We start from the raw sequence: 20,934 nt of genomic DNA, 5'->3' as shown, positions 1-20,934 counted from the left end.
TACAACCAGAGGATCAAGCTAAGGAAGAAGGCAGAGGAAAAGTCCATGAACCCTTGCATGAAATGGCAATGATCCATTTGGGGCCAGATGTGGTCCTGCCCATATACACAGTGAACTTAGTGATCCTAAGGGTCAAGTGTCTGACTTTTCCCTGGTATGGAACCTTTAAGACACCTCTCTGGTCAGCAGCAATAAAAAGCATGAATTTTCATGGGTGCTAAGATAATGCTGAATAACAAAATGAAGAAGACAACAGGTCAAGTTCAAATTTCAGTCTTGCCTTCTCTCCAAAAAATGTGTAGCCATCAGAGGTACATGATCCTCATGACAAGAGCCTAGGTTGATTACTGATGCCATAAACAAGAGTGTCAATTTGTTAAGTCAACAACAGGAGTCACTGTGCACTTACTCCTCATGTAGGATCTTTGTCCTTAGTGTGCTGTACATTGAGATTTAATGCTATAACTAGTACTCAAACAGTATTTTTCACTTTATGTTTCTGTGTGGGAGCAAACTGTTGAAATCTTTACTTAATGTATGCTAGACTGATCTTCTGTATATAAAGAGAAACAAAAATGAATCTTGATATGAATGGAAGGGGAGAGGGAGTGGGAAAGGGGAGGGTTGCGGGTGGGAGGGACGTTATGGGGGGGAAGCCATTGTAATCCATCAGCTGTACTTTGGAAATTTATATTCATTAAATAGAAGTTTAAAAATAAATAAATAAATAAATAAATAATTTTTTTTTTTTTTTCAAAAAGTATTGACAGTGAATGTTAGGGTCTCTATGAGCACTTAGCACAATTTCCTTAATCTAAACAAAACTCCAGGGTACAAAGATTATTTTCAGGGGCTGACATTGTGGTATAGCAGGTAACACCACTGCCTGTGATGCTGGCATCCCATGTGGGTGCCAGTTTTTGTCCCAGCTGCTACACTTTCAATACAGCTCCATGCTAGTGCCCTGGGAAAAGAAGAAAAAGATGGTCCAAGCATCTGGGATCCTACAACCCATATGGGAGACCCGGACGTGGCTCCTGGCTCCTGGCTCCAGCCTGGCAAAGCACCGGCCATTGTGGCCACTTGGGGAATGAACCAGCAGTCAGATGGAAGATCTTTCTGTCTGTGGATCTCTTCCTCTTTCTATAACTCTCACTTTCAAATTCAATCTTTAAAAAAAAAAAAAAAGATAATTTTCAGCCACAAAATAAGCCAGCACCTCAAAATATTAAGTGACCTGAGGTAAGGTAACAGACATATGAAGGGCCATCGACCCACACATGCAAGAGAGAAAGGCAGTTTTGTAAATTACTCAATCATCTGAGGTCAGATGGCTCAACTGGCTCAGGTAAAAACAACGGCAGCTTCAGCCTACAACACAAGCCTATTCAAATCAGCCTGCTATATATACCTTCTTTAAAGTTTTTTCCAAAAAAATGAATATTAAATACAGTGGATGTGTGTAGAGTTTTGTACTCCCACCATGGTACAAAGGCAAAGCAAAATCAAAAACAGAACAAACTGAGCCTATCTACAATGAACTGGCAAATCATAACAATTGTATGCCTGAGAAATTTCTGGACCTGCCCCAGGCTTGGAGACCTGGGCTGGACAGACACAGTGGGAGCAGGATGGCTGAAGGCATCCATATTCAGCCACAGCCAGCATCCTCCCAGACAAAGTACATTGGCAGGTGTGGCAAGAATGCTGGGGAGGCCTCCTGGGGATGCTCACAAATTCAGTCAGGCCTACAAGGCCATGCCAGCAACCCAGTCAAAAACACAGACTCCCTCGCTTAGGAACACCTACTCTGGAAGCCAAGGAATTTAAAACGTGTTTCTACTGATGTAGCAAAACATCACCTTTTTTTTTTTTAAAGGGATGAAGCTGTTATACCTGCTACCACATGGATGAACTTTATAAATGTTATGTGGGGGGCTGCTGTTGTGACACAGTTGGGTTAAGCCACTGCCTATGATGCCAGCATCCCGTATGAACACAGCTTCGAATCTTGGCTGCTCCACTTCTGATCAAGCTCCCTGGCAACACACCTAGGAAAGCAGTGCAAGATGGACCAAGTACTTGAGCCCCTGCCACCAAGCATGAGATCCTGAATGAGTTTCAGGCTCCTGACTACCACATGACCCAGCTGCATTTGGGGAGAGTGAACCAGCAAATAGAAGATCAGTCTCTCTCTCTCTCTCTCTCTCTCTCTTTCTAACTCTGCCTTTCAAATACATAAATAAATCTTTTCTTAAAAGAAAATGTTGTGCTAAGTGGAAAAAGACACAAAAGGAAAATATTGTGAAATACATGAAAAAGGTTTAGACATGCATTGTACTGATGTAATTAGTGTAATAATTACTGATAGGATTAGTGTCAATAAATTGTATGCTTAAAATATGGATAAAATGGCAAATTTTATGCTATCTACACTTTATCACAACTTCTTAAAAGATTCAAAAAATACTATCATTTTCAACCTCTGGCTCAGGTGCATGTAGCTTTTAAAAACACTGCTGTCGAAAGGAAAACAAATCAAAACTTTAATCTACGCACATTAACCAAGCTTTAACTGTGCCTACTCTCCCCGTCACATCACTGTGATCTTCACCACACACCCAGAAAAGAAATTTTCTTCTGATTGTAAGAGATGAAATGGGATTGTCTCACCTATCAAATTAAATCTTTCACAATTAGGAAGATAAAACAAGGCACACCTTCTCACCAGTACGCCAGGTACCACAGCTGTGTGGAGTGTCTCCCCCATGGATCTCCTCCCACAGCAGTTCAAGATACCAGAAAGAATCGGCTCTGATCTACAACCATCCAAGAACGGGAAACGAATCAGACCCAACCTGCCCAGTGAAAATACTGAACGGCACACATTTTTAACAGAGCACATTCAGGTGTGCACCCCAATAGCAATTATTTCAGAGGAGTGAAGAGTAGACTGGGGTGCCAGGCAGTCTGAGTGAGAAAACTCTGGATCATCATACATGTGTTACTGCAATTCAGGAATTCCCTTTCTAGTCCAGGCCTCTCAGTTCTCATCTGTGAAATGGGCCTATAGCAACACCTCCCTCAGGAGGCTGCTTAAGGAGAAGCAGATGACTAATGTGGCTGAGATCCCCCAATGACAACACAATGACAATGAGGCAGTGACTTTAGCTGGGTACTTTCTCTGTGAAAACCATTAAGCTGAGAGCTGCTCATCCACTCTGGTACCTGGGCCTCATGACAACTCAACTGGTTTCTCCTTCTTCTTATTCTAGACCCACTTTACAGATGAAAAGATAACTGAAGTATGGAGATGTTATGTAAACTGTCCAAAGACACTCACTTGATAAGGAGGAAGCAAGTCTGAAACTATACTTTAAACTCCCTGAAGCTGGGACCACAGCCCTCGCCAACCTCCTGGCTACAACTGGGCCCCAGTCTTGTCATCATCACTGATTTGGGCATCTTCACTTTCAGTGCCTTAGCTCTTTGTACTATTATTACCATCACTTCTGGTACCATTAAAGCCCAAGAGCTGAGTGCCATGCCCAGTGCCTGCACCTGCTCACAGGCCAACCCTCCCCCTCTCCAGCCCAAGCAACAGCAGGCAAGCCACGTTTTTCAGGGTTTGCCAGAAAGCTCCTGGAAATTCATCATGACTCCATCTGAGGAAGGTGAGCGGACAAAATATCCAATGCGAACAAACTAAACTGGGCAATAGGCAAAGAAAACACATAATGTGTGTGCCGGAAATCCACACATGTATCTCCTGGGCCCCTTTTACAGAAGCAAGGGCTCCTACAAGTTCAAGGACTGGACTGGAACTGTGAAGTGGTGGGTGGATGCCTTAATCTGACCTGAGGGTTCTCCATCAAAACAAACGCAGAACAGAACCTGCTCACAGCAAACGCAGCCCCCACTCTCCCAGACTTCCCAGTAAAACCATGCAGATGACTCACAGGATGACACCAGTTCCTGGCACAACTACCAGAAGTTACGCATGCCTATGGTGTAGGCTGGGCTCCGCCAGCAGGTTGATAAACACTTCACCACTCCATCTGAATCACCAGAGCTCAGCCATTCACTCCCCATTTTCTCAGTTTTAGGGGAAAAGAAGTCTTCAGCATTGGACCACAATGCTGCCAAGCTGAGACTTCTCACTGTGAAATGGTTGGGACCAAAATAAATGACTTTTACTTTTCTCAGCCTCAACAAAATCACACACCTTGCTCAGGCTCCTTGCCTGGCTCCCTGGGAGTTTTTATTTCTTTTTTCCTGGCCAGGTGAACTCAGCCCATTAAAGAACAGCTGTAATCCCTTCCACACATAACTTTCTATTGGCAAAAATTAGTCAGACTGGCTGGGTCTGAGGTCACTGGCCTCATGCAGACGCTGCTTCCCTCACCCCACTGAGAAGCTGCTAATGAACTGCCCACTTCCAGTCCATGAGATGTACTGGCACACACATAGATCCATTGACTCATTCAAGTTCAATAACCAAAAGCAATACTCCTGGCCCTTGGCATTAATAAGGGTTTTTGTTTTCATAAGCCTACGCAGCCAACTCGTTCTATTTGCTCTCGTGTGGACTTGTTTCTGAACTGCTTATATCCATGTGACCTTAGACTTGAGGCCTTTGTTCAAGGTCACCTTCTCGGGAAGGGTCTTCCCACCAGTTCCCCCCCTCCTACTAATCCCTGTCTCACTTCCCTGATTTATCAGTCTTTCCTTTATACACACACTAAAGATTTTGCTTATTCTTGTTCTTTGTTTCCCAAATGTAAGCTCCACAAGGACATGTACTCTTACCTGTTCTGCCCACAATGCTATCTCAAATCCTCACAGGTGTGCTTAGCACAAAGCCAACCCTTGACAGCTATTTGGTGACTTCGGTGGAATAGCAGTGACCCACAACTCTGTGATGGCAACGCAAGGCCAAAAGCAAGACCAAAACTACCCAGGACTGCAATCTCTTCTTTAGCCACAGAAGCAAAGTCCTCTGCTACTTCCTTCTGAACCCCAACAGCCAAAAACAGAGAGTAAGCAAAAGGAGAAGATGCACTTATCCCAAAAATATGAAAATACTGGGGCCAGTGCTGTGGGGAATGAGGTTAAGACATTGCCTGTGACGCTGGCATCCCATATCGGAGCAACAGTTCTAGTCCTGAGTGCTCAGCTTCTGACCCAACTCAGTGCTAATGCACCTAGGAAAGGTGCATTATGATGGTCCTAGTATTTGGGTCTCTGCCACTCACATGGAAGGCCCAGATGGAATTCCAGGCTCCTGGCTTCAGCCTGGCCCAGCCCTGGCTGTTGTTGCCATCTGGAGAGTGAACAAGCAAATGGAAGATCTCTCCCTCCTTCCCTTTCTCTCTCGCCTCTCTCTCCCTCCCTTCCTCTCTCTCTGGGACTGCCTTTCAAATAAATTAAATCTTAAAAACAACAAGAAAGAAAATACCTGGGCTTCTGAACTTAAAACTGTAACAGTAAGAATTTCTTTTTAAAGACTTATATAATCCTCCTCCTTGTGGCGCCGGCACACCGGGTTCTAGTCCCGGTCAGGGCACCGGATTCTGTCCCGGTTGCCCCTCTTCCAGGCCAGCTCTCTGCTGTGGCCAGGGAGTGCAGTGGAGGATGGCCCAGGTGCTTGGGCCCTGCACCCCATGGGAGACCAGGAAAAGCACCTGGATCCTGGCTCCTGCCATCGGATCAGCACGGTGCGCCGGCCGCAGCGCGCCGGCCGCGCCGGCCATTGGAGGGTGAACCAACGGCAAAGGAAGACCTTTCTCTCTGTCTCTCTCTCACTGTCCACTCTGCCTGTCAAAAATTAAAAAAAAAAAAAAGAAGAAGAAGAAGAGGAAAAAAAAAAGACGTATTTATTTATTTGAAAGAGTTACAGAGAGAGGGAGAGACAGAGAGAGAGAGAGAGAGATCTTCCATCCATTGGTTCACCCCTCAGATGTCTGCATAGCAAGTGTTGGGCTATGCCAAGCCCAGGAGGCCTGAGCTTCTTCCAGGTCTCCCATGTGAGTACAAGGGCCCAAGCACCTGGGCCATCCCCCGCTGACCCCAGGGAGTTGAATCTAAAGTCAAACAGCAGAGACATGCCCAGCACCCACATGGGATGCCAGAATCAGAGATGGTAGCTTTACCCATCAGCCTCTTAATAAGCATTTTAAAGACACATAGAGATAACAAAATGGAGGGAAGGGGTCCATACAGGGATCTGCCCTCAGCTCATTACCTCCCACCTCTCCAGATGAGTCCCTCCTCTACCTTGCTATGGGCTAACATTTGCATCTCCCCGGGATTCCTATGCTGAAATCCTGACCCTCAAGATGGTTAGAGTCCCTGCAAGGTGATCCCGTTAGGAGAGCAGTGCCCTAGTGATGGGGATTAGTGCCCTATATAAAAGAGGCCTGAGAGCTCTTTCACCCCTTCCACCACCTGAGGACACAGTCTGAAGTCACTAAATCTACCAGTGCCTGCATCCTGGACTTCCCAGGCCCTAGAACTATGAGGAATGCGTTTTTGTTATTTATAAGCCATGCAGCTTGCCACACTTCATTATAACAGCCCAAGTGGACTATGGACTAAGACACCTCAACCCCAACACCATTCCACGGCCCTCGTGTCCTTTGACCCTCAAGCTGCGCCCTAAAGAAACAGGCTCCACGGCCTATCATGAAATCCATCGCTCAACTCACTCGCCCATGTCTTCCTTGATCACATCCTTTTGGCAAAAACACCAACCTGCTTAAACCCAGCACACTGCCTGGTGCATGCCTGCAACCAAACAGTTGATTATAGCTAAGAAACAAAACAAAACAAAAAATATGCAAGTGTGCTGACTGGCCTCACTTTAATTTCATGGTCGCTGAGAGCAATGGTGTCCTTAAATGCCACTGGCAATCACACTAAAATTTCCGTCCACCCACTCACCCATTCATGAAGTTTACATCTTCTTCTTCCCAAATTCCTAGTAATTTCTTCCCGTCTATTTTCTCTACAGATGACTTTTTGTTCTACTCCTCTGAGAAAAATGAGACAATCAGAGGGGACGACCACAAACTCCCAGACTGCACATATTCACTGCCAAGGATCTACCTGCACCCATGACTACCTTTCTCCTTGTGCACACAGACAACAGCCTGTGCTTCTGCCTAAAGCCAATCCTTCCACCCGGAACTCAATCCTGGCCTTGCCTTCACTCAAAGACAGCATTCTAGCAATTTTGCTCTCTTTCCTCTATGTCATCAAACTGCCAAGTCTGAAAACATGCTGTTTTCTTCCTCTCCTTTGCAGCAAAAAAGAAGTGTCTGCATTCACCCCATTCTTCTTTTCCTTTTTTCTCTTAAACCCACTGCAAAGGATTCCAACCACTCACATGCACTTCTCAAGGGTACTAATGGCTTCTCAGTTTGTAAACCCAATGCTTCCCTCTCCTCTTCATTATCATTTATATATCACATCAGTGGCATTCTACACTGATTATAAGCTCTGCATGAGCGGTACTTTCATCACTTGGCTTCCAAGACATCATGATTCTTCTGCCTTTCCTTCTCCTCTGCTGGTTCCTACTCTTCTGTCAGACCACTTAATGGTGAACATCAGGGCTGGTTACATTCGGTGCATAAGACATCGCGATCTGCTAACCAGACCTTCTTCCAAGGAAGTGCCGTCCAGCTAACAGGACCATGGTCAGTAGGCAGTCTGCAGGCCCTGCAGGATCTGTCTCAGCTATAGATAAAGCAGCACAGCATTGCAGGGCAGCCCACATCTGGTGACTGAACAAGGTGGGCCATGTCAGCAGCCACACGACAACTGTGATGGACAACATTAGTGCTGGAGCATCCCATCAGTGTGACCCCTATCCAATCCTACTTCCTTCCCATTCCTTTTGAGAGGTTGATCACTAATGATGTCCTACAACTGAGTGTCCCTCCTGGGCTGCTTCTGGACAGATGAGCCAGCCTGCTTGCAGAACCCACCCAGTCTCACAACTCTGAATGTGGTCCACTTGCTATTGAGCCCAAGGTGTGTCTCTGGCCAGTCCCATCCCAGCAGGTTCTATACTAATGTACCCAGCTGCACACTGACACTTGCACTTGGATGTCTTCCAGACACCTTCCCCAGCTCAGTGAGGCCTACTCAACCCTGCCACTTGTCCAAGACAAAATATCTGAAGCCACCTTGACTCCTCTGTCTTACCCACCCCTCATTCAACCAGAAAATTCTGTTGAATTATCTTTTTAAATATGTATGAGTCTAAATCTCTTCTCAGCATGTCCTCGGCTGCAACTGTAAATGGAGCCACCATTCTCTCTGCAATGGATTATAGCAAAGCCTATTCCTACTGGGATCTTTCTACAGCCCATTCTATTCCAGCTGCTGAAGCATAAAGCAGAGCACACCACTCCTCCAGATACCTTAGATAGATCTACACAGCCTGGCCTGACCCTGGTCTCTGACTTCATCTCCTGCTCCTTCTTGCCTTGTCCATGCCACTGAAGCCATACTTGGCATCCCCAATGTTCCCTAAGCTTTGTAGACATACTTCCTCTTTCTGGAACATTCCTATACTCGCTTAATCCCCATTCAGACAGCATCCTCTCATGACTAACTTGGCTCACTTTCCCCCAGAACTACCCATGTACCCTGCAGCACCTCTACTTTGCCTGTTTTTCTTTTAAAATGTATTTGAGAGGCAGAGAAACAGAGAAAGCACAAACACTCCCATCCACTGGTTCACTCCCCAAATGCCCAGAATTGCCCAAGGACTGAAGTCAGAAGGTAAAGTGGAACTCAACCTAGGTCTCCCACAGGGTGGCAGGCACCAGTCACTTGAGCCATTACTACTACTTCATAGGAGCTGGAGTCAGGAGCCAGGCCAGGAATCAAACTCAGGCACTCTGATGTAGGATGAATGCATTGTAACTGTGAGACTGAACACCTGGCCGGTTTCTTTCTTTCCAATAGTACTCACCACTTCTAAAATCATTGTTAAATTTAATTAGTTTAAAATGAAGAAATAGTCACTACTTAAGCAATTCTAATTAGTAAGCAATCGTTCCATGGTCATTAATGGTGATTCACAAAAACAAAGATATTTTTCTCTTTTGATCACTGAAGAAACCAAGTACCTAGAACAGAACCTCACACATAGAAAAACCTAAAATTAAAAACAGTGTTGAGCAAATAAATAGTGTTTTCACAACACTAGGTTGGCCAAATGAAGTATACATGGGCAAAAACATGAAAGACAAAGACAGATAAAGTAACACACATAGAGAATAAAGTCTAATATGTAGGAGAAAAGAGAATTTGGCAGAAGAGATTCCAACTGGAAATTTCCCAAATGCACAAAAGATACCAATCAAGAAGTATAACAAGCCTCATAAAAATATGCATAGACCTAGACATGTCACAGTGGAACTGGAAAAGACAAAGATAGAGAGGAAAATCACAAAGAAGCAATATGTGGGCTGAAGGTTGACTTCCCAGCAGGAATAACAGAAGATGACGAATTGGTTTTATCTAAGTGTTCAAGAAAAATCACTACCAACCTGGAATTTTATATCCAGTAATCTACTTGATTACTTGAGATTGACAGAGATATAAAGTATTAGTAACCATCCTAAGAGGTTAATATAAAATATAAAACACCATAATGCCATCATAAAACCTGGTAGAAGGTAAAAGGAGTTAAAATGCTCACATAACCTTGTATAATCTGTGTAGGGATGAAAGTACTAATTTATATAAGACTTTGTATTCTAAGATAACTATGAGTAATTTGGGTCAGGAAGAGAATTTTTAAATAGAACAGACATAAAAGGCAAAATAATTGATAATTCTGGCTGCACTTAAGGTAAAAGCTATATTTAAAAAATAAATAAAATAATGTAATGTAACCCACACTGGGAGACAATATTTGTAACTCATGCAACCAACAAAGGGATATTATCCAGAATATATTATTTTTTAAAAATAAAAGCACAAACATACTACAAATCAATTTAAAAAAAAGAAACTACCAAACAGAAAAAAATGAACAAACAATTCACAAAAGGGGATATTAAAATAACCAATAAACTTGTGACTAGAGGCTTAACTTTTAACTTTCCCAGTTATCAAGAAAATGTAAATTCACACCAGGAAGCACAACTAGACCTAAAATGACTAATAGTACCAAGACCTCCCTGAGGACATGAAGCAACAGGAACTTTCTTACACAAAAAAAGGAAAACATAATTGGGTCAACTACTTTATCTAGTACAGATGAAGAGTCAGCAATACCACTCCCGGATATATCCCAAGAATGTTTATACTCAGGCAGCAAGGCAGCAGAGACCATGTCTCAAAAAGTTCATTGCAGCATTGCTCACAATAGCTTAACACTGGAACTAATCTAAATCTTCATCCGTAGTAGACCAGATTAGGAAGTTAGAGTCTATTCATACAATAAAATTGTGTAATAAGGAAAGTGTACAAACAAGAGCTATACACGAGAGAAATGAGTGGCATATCCTTCCCATGAAAAATACCTTAAAGTGAAGCCAGACTCAGAATACTTAATGAAGTATAATTATACTCACCTACGTTGAAAAGCTAACTATAGTGATTAATTATGCACATTGAAGTAACAAATATGTAAAGGAAAACAAAAAACAAAAAAACAATTCCATAAAAGTCAAACCCAGTTGTTATCTTTAGGAGGGAGTGGGGACTGGCATAGAGAATGGAAGGGGGCACTCCCTTGGAGGCTGGCAATGTTTCATTTATTGGGTTAGTGATGACATGTCACCCTTTGGGCTGAACATGTATGTTTGTGTACTATTCTGGATGTGTGGCTATGTTTTACAATTTAGGAAGAGTTAATAAAACTCACATGAAACTATTATGGAGAAGAAAAAATAATTTCTTATTGAATATTAACCCCCTTGCCAAGTAAGAAATTCTTCCTTTCCTTAGTTTGAAAGGCAGAGAGAGTGAGATAAAAGGAGTTCCTGTCTTCTAGTTCACTCTCTAAATGCCAAAAACAGATGGGGCTGGGCCAGGCCAAAGCCAGAAGCAAGGAATTCAATCCAAGTCTCCCACATGGCTGGCAAGAGATCCAATTACTTGAGCCATTACCTGCTGCCTCTCAGGGTCTGCATTTGCAGGAAGCTGGAATTGGTAAACTGGAGCCAGGACTCAAACACTGGCACTCCGATATGGCATGTTGGTATCTTTTTTTTTTTTTTTTTTTTTTTTTTTTTTTTTGACAGGCAGAGTGGACAGTGAGAGAGAGAGACAGAGAGAAAGGTCTTCCTTTGCCGTTGGTTCACTCTCCAATGGCCACCGCGACCGGCGTGCTGTGGCCGGCGCGCTGTGGCTGGCGCACTGATCCGATGGCAGGAGCCAGGTACTTATCCTGGTCTCCCATTGAGTGCAGGGCCCAAGGACTTGGGCCATCCTCCACTGCCCTCCCGGGCCATAGCAGAGAGCTGGCCTGGAAGAGGGGCAACCAGGACAGAATCCGGCGCCCCGACCGGGACTAGAACCTGGTGTGCCGGCGCTGCAAGGTGGAGGATTAGCCTAGTGAGCCGCGGCGCCGGCCACATGTTGGTATCTTAACCAATGTCTTAGCCACTAGGCCAGATGCCCATCCCTAAGAAAGCTTTTCAATTTTAGCCTAAATCCTTTACAAATATCATTGTTTCACTAGACCTCTCCAAAGTCCAATGAGTAAGACAATAAAATCACAGATAATCTATCTACTTGTTCTACAGGAAATCGTCCATTAAGACACTCTCCTCCTCCAACTATTAAACAGTAAGTCATGTAGTCATAGATAAAGGTGACTCTTCTTCAATAAATGGTGCTAGATGGATGGACAGACATGCAAATATGTGTACACACACGACCAGCATGAAAGTATACTCCTTGCTGTGACTTTACTTAAAAATGAAAGAAAAGTGGGCTCAGAGCACATGCTCTTTTTTCCCATGGTTCTCTCTGGTATCACTGGACTAGAAAAGCTATGGACCTGATACTTCTAGCCCAGAAGGACCAGAAAGGGAGCACAAAGGGTTACGGTTCTTGTACCTCACCTAGAGCCCAAAGTTTTAGGTCATACACCTGGTACTCACCTTTCTCTTCACAATGGAGACTTTTTTTTTTTTTTTTAATGCCAGGCCGTCACCTCCTGGAGCAGTGAACTCTCTAGCTTTCTAACCTACACTGTGTGCAGTCCACTGCTGTATTGTCAATTAGGATCCAGCCCATAGAACAGGACCTCCAGTTCTCTGATGTGTTTCTTAGCACAGGATTGGTGGCAGGCATCATTCCTTCCCCTCTTCATTGGTTATTACTGTTCTCTGTGCAGCACCTCCATGCTTCATCTCCACCATTCCTAACCACAAAGATGGGCACATGATCTGGGCACATAACATCATTGATGCTCACATCCCTGGACACAGGGATTGATCCAGAGGTGGGTACCCAACTCCTATCACCCAATCAGAGAATGACCTTGGATTTTTTTTTTTTATTTTAAAACTGAAGATGTCAACCTAAGAACTGCTGGCAGTTGCATCAATGCTTGGATAAAGCAGGCCTGAGAAAAACTCATCTGGTAAAGGGAAAAACAGGACAGAAAGAAGACAAACAGCCTGGTAGTGCTAATGTCCCCAGGGCTAGCTGTCTCCTAACTGCAACTTAGTAAAGCCTTACCCAGGCAAAAGCAACCTTACTTTGACCTTAAATCGACTTGAGTTTCTGACGCTTGCAACCCAAAGATCTAATAGGGTTCAGGTTTTTTTCTTTTTAAAAAATGATTTTACTGCTGATACCATTGCTTTGCAGGGGTAAGAAACAAAGATTTGTGATTGATACCACTTCCTCATACCACACATCTTTGCAAAATATTGTCAATTCCTAAGCTTTCTCTGATTATGTCTTTCAAACTGTACCCTCCATGTCTTCTCCTTGATTAATATCCTTAAAATGTATTTAATCACTGTTTTCCCTTTTCATGAGCTGAATGTTCACGCAGTGATGAAAGTCTTAGATTTTCCTCTCTTCTATAAAAATGCTGATTACCCCCAAATTAAGAACTGAAAACAGAGCACCAACTGAAGATACTCTGCTGGTGTCCAGATTACAATCTTAGAGTTCTCCCGAAGAAGGCTCTAAGGCTTTGAGGAAACGCTGGTTGCTTGGGGCAACCAAAGGAAGTGCCTCTGAAACCACATAACATGCAGTGGAACCACGGGAGATGGGGGGAGGCTCTTCCTGTATATTTGATAAAGCATTTTGCTTAAAGAAAGATCATCAGAAAAAAAAAAAAAAAAGAAAGAAAGATCATCAGGCCAGCGCCGCGGCTCAATAGGCTAATCCTCCGCCTAGCAGCGCCGGCACACCAGGTTCTAGTCCCGGTCGGGGCGCCGGATTCTGTCCTGGTTGCCCCTCTTCCAGGTCAGCTCTCTGCTATGGCCCGGGAGGGCAGTGGAGGATGGCCCAAGTCCTTGGGCCTTGCACCCACATGGGAGACCAGGAGAAGCACCTGGCTCCTGGCTTTGGATCACTGCAGTGCGCCAACCGCAGTACGCCAGCCGCATTGGCCATTGGAGGGTGAACCAACAGCAAAAGGAAGACCTTTCTCTCTGTCTCTCTCTCATGTCCACTCTTCCTGTCAAAAAATAATAATAATAATAATAATAATTAAAATAAAGATCATCAGTGCTGGTCAATTTCAGAAAAGAAACACCATGAGGCAAAGTGTGGAGCAAAATGGCCCCGTGAGTATTCTCCCCATAACAAAGGCCAGCTAGAAGCATTTGCACTGACTATATACATGTCTCCATTATCCTGATAATAAAGTATGTAATTTCAGCATTTTACACTAAGCAATAGATTTCTTCATTAATTCCAGGGTGAGCCTCACAGGATCCCCAGCACCTAGAAACAAATTAGAGGCCCAAGCAATGCATTGTGTTACATTTCTATGGGCTACAAAATAGAAAAAGTGCCAAGGTAGAGTAAATTTATTAAGCAAAAAGGTATTTAAAATAAAAGTGCTTATACAGAGCTCTCTTACAGCTTATTGCATGAGGCTCCATTTCTCAAACTCAAATTGTGACCTAATGAAAAGCCCTTCTGAGACCTCCGCTGAACGCCCACATGCACTCAAGCCTTTGCAGAAGAGTCAGTGAATGACCTCCCCGCAGGCCTTACAACCAGCAACTGAAGCAGGGACTGGGGAGCACGGTGGAGGCGGATGGGGGAGGGCTGCACCTGAGTGAGGGCTGATGGAACTGAGTAAATACTGAGACACAAACTATGGATGAGTGAAAAATGCAACTGAACCAAAAAGGAAATGTTCTGTATTTTCTATAAACAAATCCTGGAACAACTGATGCCATGATGGCCCAATTAAAGGATGGATGAATGGATGGGTGGAGTGAAAGAAGAAAGGGTGTGTAGGTGAATGGGTAGATGGATGGGTGGATGATGGGTGGATAGGTAGATGGATGGGTGGGTAGGTAGTTGCATGGAAAAGAAAATAAAAGTGGTAGGTTTGCACTTGGAGGAGGAGGAAGGATAGAAGATAGGCTAAACGCATCAAAATTGCTCAGTAAAGTACATAGTCCTGAATGGGTTTTTTTCTATAAAGTGCTAGATAATAAATATGTTTGATTTTGCAAGCCACACATTCTCTATTTTATCTATCAGCTCTGTCACTGTAACATAAAAAGCAACCATAAACAATAAGAAAATAAATCTGCCTTTCATTAAAAATTTATTTATAAACAGTGAAATCCAAAGTGCATGCAATTCTCACATCATAAATTTTTATTCTTCTTTTGTTTTTTTCTTCAACCCCTTAAAGATATAAAAAGTTCAAGGACCTTACAAACACAGCCAACAGATTTGCCCTGCAAATCAAACTTTAAGGACTAGGATCTAGTCTCCAAATATTCAGGGTAGTGATTTCATGCACAACAGTACACTTGATACCCATTACTTGCACCAAATCATACTCCCTCTCAGCCACAAGACTTTATTGTCAAAGCACAACATGAGGGGCAATACAGAAGTGACCACACCAACTGCCAGGCAACCCCGGTCTGATATCATAGTCAGTATTATTCTCTTGGGATGGATGCTTGGCAAAAGTTATAGAAAGTGAATGATACATAATACCCCAAAGTGCATTTCACCTGTCTGCCAAAAGTAACTCTTAGTTTGTCATAGAGCAAAAGGTAGAAAACTCATTACCTTAGTCTTGCCATGGCCTCATTATTTAACTTATGCTTGTCCCAAATGAAAGGAAGCATAGTCCTCCATTAGTAAGGGATGAAAAACATGTCAGTTCAGCTCCTGAAAACAGGAGCAGCTGTGCAGTGGACACATCATCATCTGCTCCCTTCCCTTCCCTTCCACCTATGCACACCAGCCATCGGGGAAAGCTCACCATCATCTGTACAGTGAGGATTCTGTAGCCACATCCCACAGCCTTCCCTGTATACATCTATATGATTCCCAGAGATAAGAAGGCTAGAAGTGTGCCAGGGATCAAATCTGCACACAAAGAATACACAAAGAACCACAGGAGAATCTGGATGGAAGCAACTCATGACTAATCAGATTTGGACAGATCCTAGAATGAGGCTCCAGAAACCTAAACTGAAATCCAAGGCCAGAAGCAGGTACATACAAGCCAGTAAGAAAGAAGAGAGGAGGGGAGTGGGCAGGACACCTACAGTATAACTGATTCTGGCTCACCCTGACCCCCACCATCCCCAGCCCTGACAAAGAGACCCAGAAGGACTTTTCAGTAATTGGCACTATCAACAGCAAATGACCTGACAGCTAGTGGAATGCCAACACAGCCCTTCCATACCTCGGTCTGTTATAGTCAGTCTTTATTTAATTTCAAATGGAGCTGCACTAACAGTTACCTAGTCAACAGGTTGGAATGAGAAGTACCCGGGCAAACAGAGCAAAACAACATACCACGTGTCTGAATTCATTGGCTCTCTGTTTTACATTGTGCTTGTACTCTTTCTCATTGTGAAGAAATCTCCATAGCAACAAAACCTGAATACTTTATACCAATGGGTGGATGTGGTTTGAGTGTATCTCCCACCCTTCACAAGGGTTCCTATGTTGAATGTAGATCTGCATTAGCAGGTAGTAAGAGGGTAGAAATGTAATGAGACTGTGGTGCTTAGGGGTGGCAACATTGGGAGGTATTAGGATTAGATTAGGTCATCATAGTGAAGCCCTTATGATGGAATCCTGTGGCTTTATAACGAGTGAGGGGCCAACGTTGTGGCATAGTGGGTGGGTTTCCACCTACAACACTGGCATCCTGTATCAGAGCACAAGTTCAACTTCTGGTACTCTGCTTCCAATCCAGCTCCCTGCTCACATGCCTGAGAAGGCAGCAGAAGACGGCCCAAGTGCTAGAACACCTGCCACCCATGTGAGAGACCCAGATGGAGTTCCTGCTCCTGGGGCTCCCGGCTTCAGCCTGGCCTAACCCCAGTCATTGCAACCATTAGGGGAGTGAAGCAGCAGATGGAAGGTTTCTCTCTGATTCTGTCTGTCTGTCTGTTTCTCTCTCTCTCTGCCTTTCAAAAAAATAAAATAAATCTCTAAATAAGGAGGAGTAGGAGAAAGAAGAAGGAGGGGCAGGAAGAAGTAGGACATAAAAAGAAGAGGGAACAAACCCAGAAGACACATACACTCCCAGTCTCACATCACCCTGGGACTCTGCCAGCAAGCAACATTATGTATGGCCTCTTGGCCTTGGACCAGAACTATAAGTCAAAATAAAACCCTTTTCATGAAAACATATCCAGTCTGTGGTACTGTGCTCCTGGTACTGTGCTCCTGGAACAGAAAACAAACTAATACACCTTGCTATTCAATCCAAGCTTACACACAGATTATGTCTAATAAAAGTAGGGTTTTTTCCCCTCTTCAATAAAGGCCATGGTTCTGAGTGCCCGGAACATCTGAAGGCCTCATGCATTCTCCTGGGACTCAGGCACAGACAAACAAGAGACCCCTCTAAAGCAACAAGGGTACCTGCATCCCATGGGATCACTGTGGTAGTAACTATCATTTACCGCATCTCAGCCAAAGACACCACTGGCACATCTGTCCTTGTGTGTGGCTGTTTTCTGTATCTTCATGAAGCATTATAAAATTCTAACTTCAAATGATAGTTTATTTGAAGCCCTGTTATCAATACTACTATTCTGGTCATTTGTCTTCTCTAAATTGCTTCAGGGGTCCCAAATGAAGAAGAAAATCTGATGCTCAGCTTCAATGAATCCATGAGCTAAAACCAAAAATAGCTGCTCTATAAACTGTCATGGGAGCCTTCTCAGTATTATTGGAAACTTCCTGCAAAGCTTTATGTTACAAGAATTAATTTTAAAAAGCCTTCTTTTGATTCAAACTCAGTTGTTTACATTATGTTAAAAGGATTTTAACCAACTTGATGTTAACTTAACAAAATTAGTTCAATTATTTCAACTTCATGAAAGGCCTTAAGAGAAAACATTTAAGACATCTTAATAGCTTCCAGTTTAATTTCTTAAAGCCCATTCTTAAAAGGGTTTTAATATTTCAAAATAATTGATGTTAAGCTTTGCAAATAACCTTTTCTAAAAACTCAGGTGAATAATTTTTGCAATTTGTTACTGTTTCTAGTTCAACAAATTATTCATTTGAACTGGCTGAGCTACACACATAGTATATTTAATTAGAGTGCCACCATGTGCCTTGATTTTAAATCCAAAATATCCCAATCCAAAATCATTCTGTAGGCTTCAGATTTGTTGCCAGGAGTCTGAAAATCTAAAAATAGCAACCAAACTTTCACATCACAAGGCAGAGGACAGCATTTCAGAAAAGCGTGCAAGCTTCAAATAGACTCATGAACACATCCATAAAGCTGAATATGAGCTGACAGATTTGATATTCCTCAGCATCATTGTATTTATAATGAAAAAAGGGATATCGGGTACATATTTAATAGGATCAAATCATTGAGAGAAAAGAGAGTTGTAATGATAAACCACATACAGTAGCAGCAGAAGGAAAATAAAGCAAAATTGGCAAAATACAAGTACTAAACTCCTTCATATTGTAAAACTGAGGCTATTATACAGCATGCAAATTTTAAAGATATCCACAGGGAAACAACTGGCAAACTCCAGAATGTAAAAATTTTCACAAAGCTAAACACTTGCACTCTTCAGCCAATTAAATAGAAAGAAAGAGAGGATGGTGAGTGTCTGAGTCCATCGTGTGCTGTTACAATAGACTATCTGAGAGTGGTAAATTTGTAAAGAAATTTATTTCTTACAGTTCTGTAGACTGGAAAGTCCAGCACTGCCTGTATCGGGCAAGGAAACTTCTTTCTGTCTCACAACATAACAGAAGGTCAGAGGCCAGAGAGTGCACAGGGGTGGGTATAGGGTCAGAGGGACAGGAGGGGGCCCAGCACATTTTCTTAATAAAAAATTTATCTATTTATGTGAAAGTCAGAGTTAGAGAGAGAGGGATCTTCCATCTACTGGCTCACTCCCCAGGTAGCTACAATGGCCAGCTCAGGACCAAGCTCAAGCCAAGAGTCTGGAGCTTCATCTGGGTCTCTCACATGGGTGTTAGGGGCCCACACACTTCGGTCAGCCTCTACTGCTTTACCCAGGCCATTAGCGGGGAGCTGGATTGGAAGTGGAGCAGCCTAGACACAAATGGATGCCCATACGGGGTGACAGTGCCACAGATGGCAGCTTCATCTGCTATACCACAATGACAGCCCAGCTTATTCTTCCACAGGAACGCAAGCCAACAAAAAATACAGCATCAACCCATGACCTAATCAGTTCTTCCAGGTCCCACCTCTCAGCACTGTTGCTTTGGGAATTAAGTTTCCAACACTAGAATTTGGCAGTTTACATTCAAATCACTGTAGTAGGGAACTCAGATGAGACTGAAGGCATCATGCAATGCGCTATGGTCTGATGGTGTCCCTACCAAATTCATATGTGAAATGTTACCCTCAAGGAGACAGTATTAAGAGATGGGGCTTTGCTACCTCTTACAAAAGATGTACCGAGAGAGAGAGCCCCTGCCTTCCTGCCATGTTAAGGATACAATGAAAAGACCATCATCTAGCAACTAGGAATTGGGTCCTCAACAGTCTATCTGCCTGAACTCAGCAGCCACTGGAACTGTGAGAAATAAACTTTCGTCGCTTATAAAACTTTCATCGCTTATAAGACACTTGAGTGACGATTATTTTCTTAGAGCAGCTGAATGGACTAAGATACAATGTATGGGTTTTTTAGCATCATGATTTTAAAAGAGAAGCTGCTAAAAAGTCAAGAAGTAAGAGGGAAAATTTGAAAACTGCTTGGATATTTGATAGTACTAAAAAGTTAGGGTCAGGACTAGTGGTATAATGTAACAGATTACACCACTGCTTGCAAGAGTTCAAATCTTCGCTGCTCCATTTCTGACCCAGATTCCTGCTAATGCACCTAGGAAAGCAGTGGAAGATCACCCAGGTTCTTGGGTCCCTGCACCCACATAGGAGACCTGGATGAAGCTCCAGGCTCTTGGCTTTGGCCTGGCCCAGCCCAGCCCAGCCCATTGCAGCCATTTAGGGAGTGAACCAGCAGATAGATCTCTCTATTGCTCCCTGTCTCTCTCTGTAACTCAGTCTTTCAAATAAATAAAATAAATCTTCAAAAAAAAAAAGTTGGGATCATGTGGGCTGGCATTGTGGTACAACAGGTTAAGCTACCAGCTGGCACACTGGTATCCCATACCAGAGGGCCAGTTTGAGTCTCCCCTGGTCTGCTTTTGATCCAGCTTCCTGGATAAGCAGTGAAAGGTGACCCAAGTGCTTGGGCCCCTGACACCCATGTGGGAGCTGCAGATGAAGCTCCAGGCTCCTGGCTTCAATCAGGACCAGTCCTGGCCATTGTTGCCATTTGGGGAGTGAATCAATAGATGGAAAATATCTCTCTCTCTCTCTCTCTCTCTCTCTCCCTCCCTATACCTTTCAAATAGATTAATAAACAATCTTTTTTAAAAATTATGGTCATAATGTTAAGGTACAGTGTATTTTTCTATAAACAAACAAACCAGACAATAGATTTTTGGATGCTATCACAACAATTTGTTAATAGTTGAAGAGATAAATACGTATGTCAATATATGTACTCTGACTGGATATTACACAATATATGCATGTACCTAAACATCACATAGTAAACCAATAAATATGTGTGATTTTTAAAAAATTATGCTCAGCGTGACTTTTGTGTGCTATTATCTTTAGTGACAAATACAGATAACAATCACAGAGGAGATGATATAGTCTCTGTATCCAGTGTGCCTGTGTGCATGTGTTTCTGTGTATAGTGACCATGGGTGAAAACAACCTGGGGGACATGAGTTTGCAATCTTTACAACTAAGGGAGGAGCTCATGAGAGTCTGTACAGGGTTTACTATACTATTTTCTAATCTTCTCTCTACTTACAAATGTTTGAAATTGTCCATAATAAAAAGACTTTTTTAAACAGCGTGTACAAGAAGTACTGTGATTTGTAGGCACAGAAAAATGCCTCCGGGTGGCCCTAGGGTGTGTGTGGCCTGCAGACATATTTTGTTTGGACTGCAACTGTTCAAAAAAATGTTATTTCCTTTCTGATCCAACATTTAAAAATAAGACTTCACATAAAAATTAAGATTTCCGACTCCTCTTGAAAAAATGAGAAAAAGATCTGGCAATCCTGGCCCATAGCAGCAAGGCCTAAAGCAGCAGCCCCATCCTGACTTACTTGGCCTCCCTGGGCTGTGGTCAGCTGGGTTTGGCCCTCCGTGCACGGCACTCAAACAACAATTCAGTGCCAACA

General features: G+C 43.2%; 1 protein-coding gene across 14 annotated transcripts in view; it reads right to left on the bottom strand.

Annotated features, from left to right (window-relative positions):
- Positions 1-20,934, bottom strand: part of TIAM1 (TIAM Rac1 associated GEF 1) — a 445,843-nt gene that overhangs the window by 225,064 nt on the left and 199,845 nt on the right. The window lies entirely within an intron of this gene.

The sequence above is a fragment of the Oryctolagus cuniculus genome, chromosome 4 (genome assembly GCF_964237555.1).
Source record: "Oryctolagus cuniculus chromosome 4, mOryCun1.1, whole genome shotgun sequence".
Classification (NCBI taxonomy): domain Eukaryota; kingdom Metazoa; phylum Chordata; class Mammalia; order Lagomorpha; family Leporidae; genus Oryctolagus; species Oryctolagus cuniculus.
This window is presented reverse-complemented; position numbering and strand designations above follow the sequence as displayed.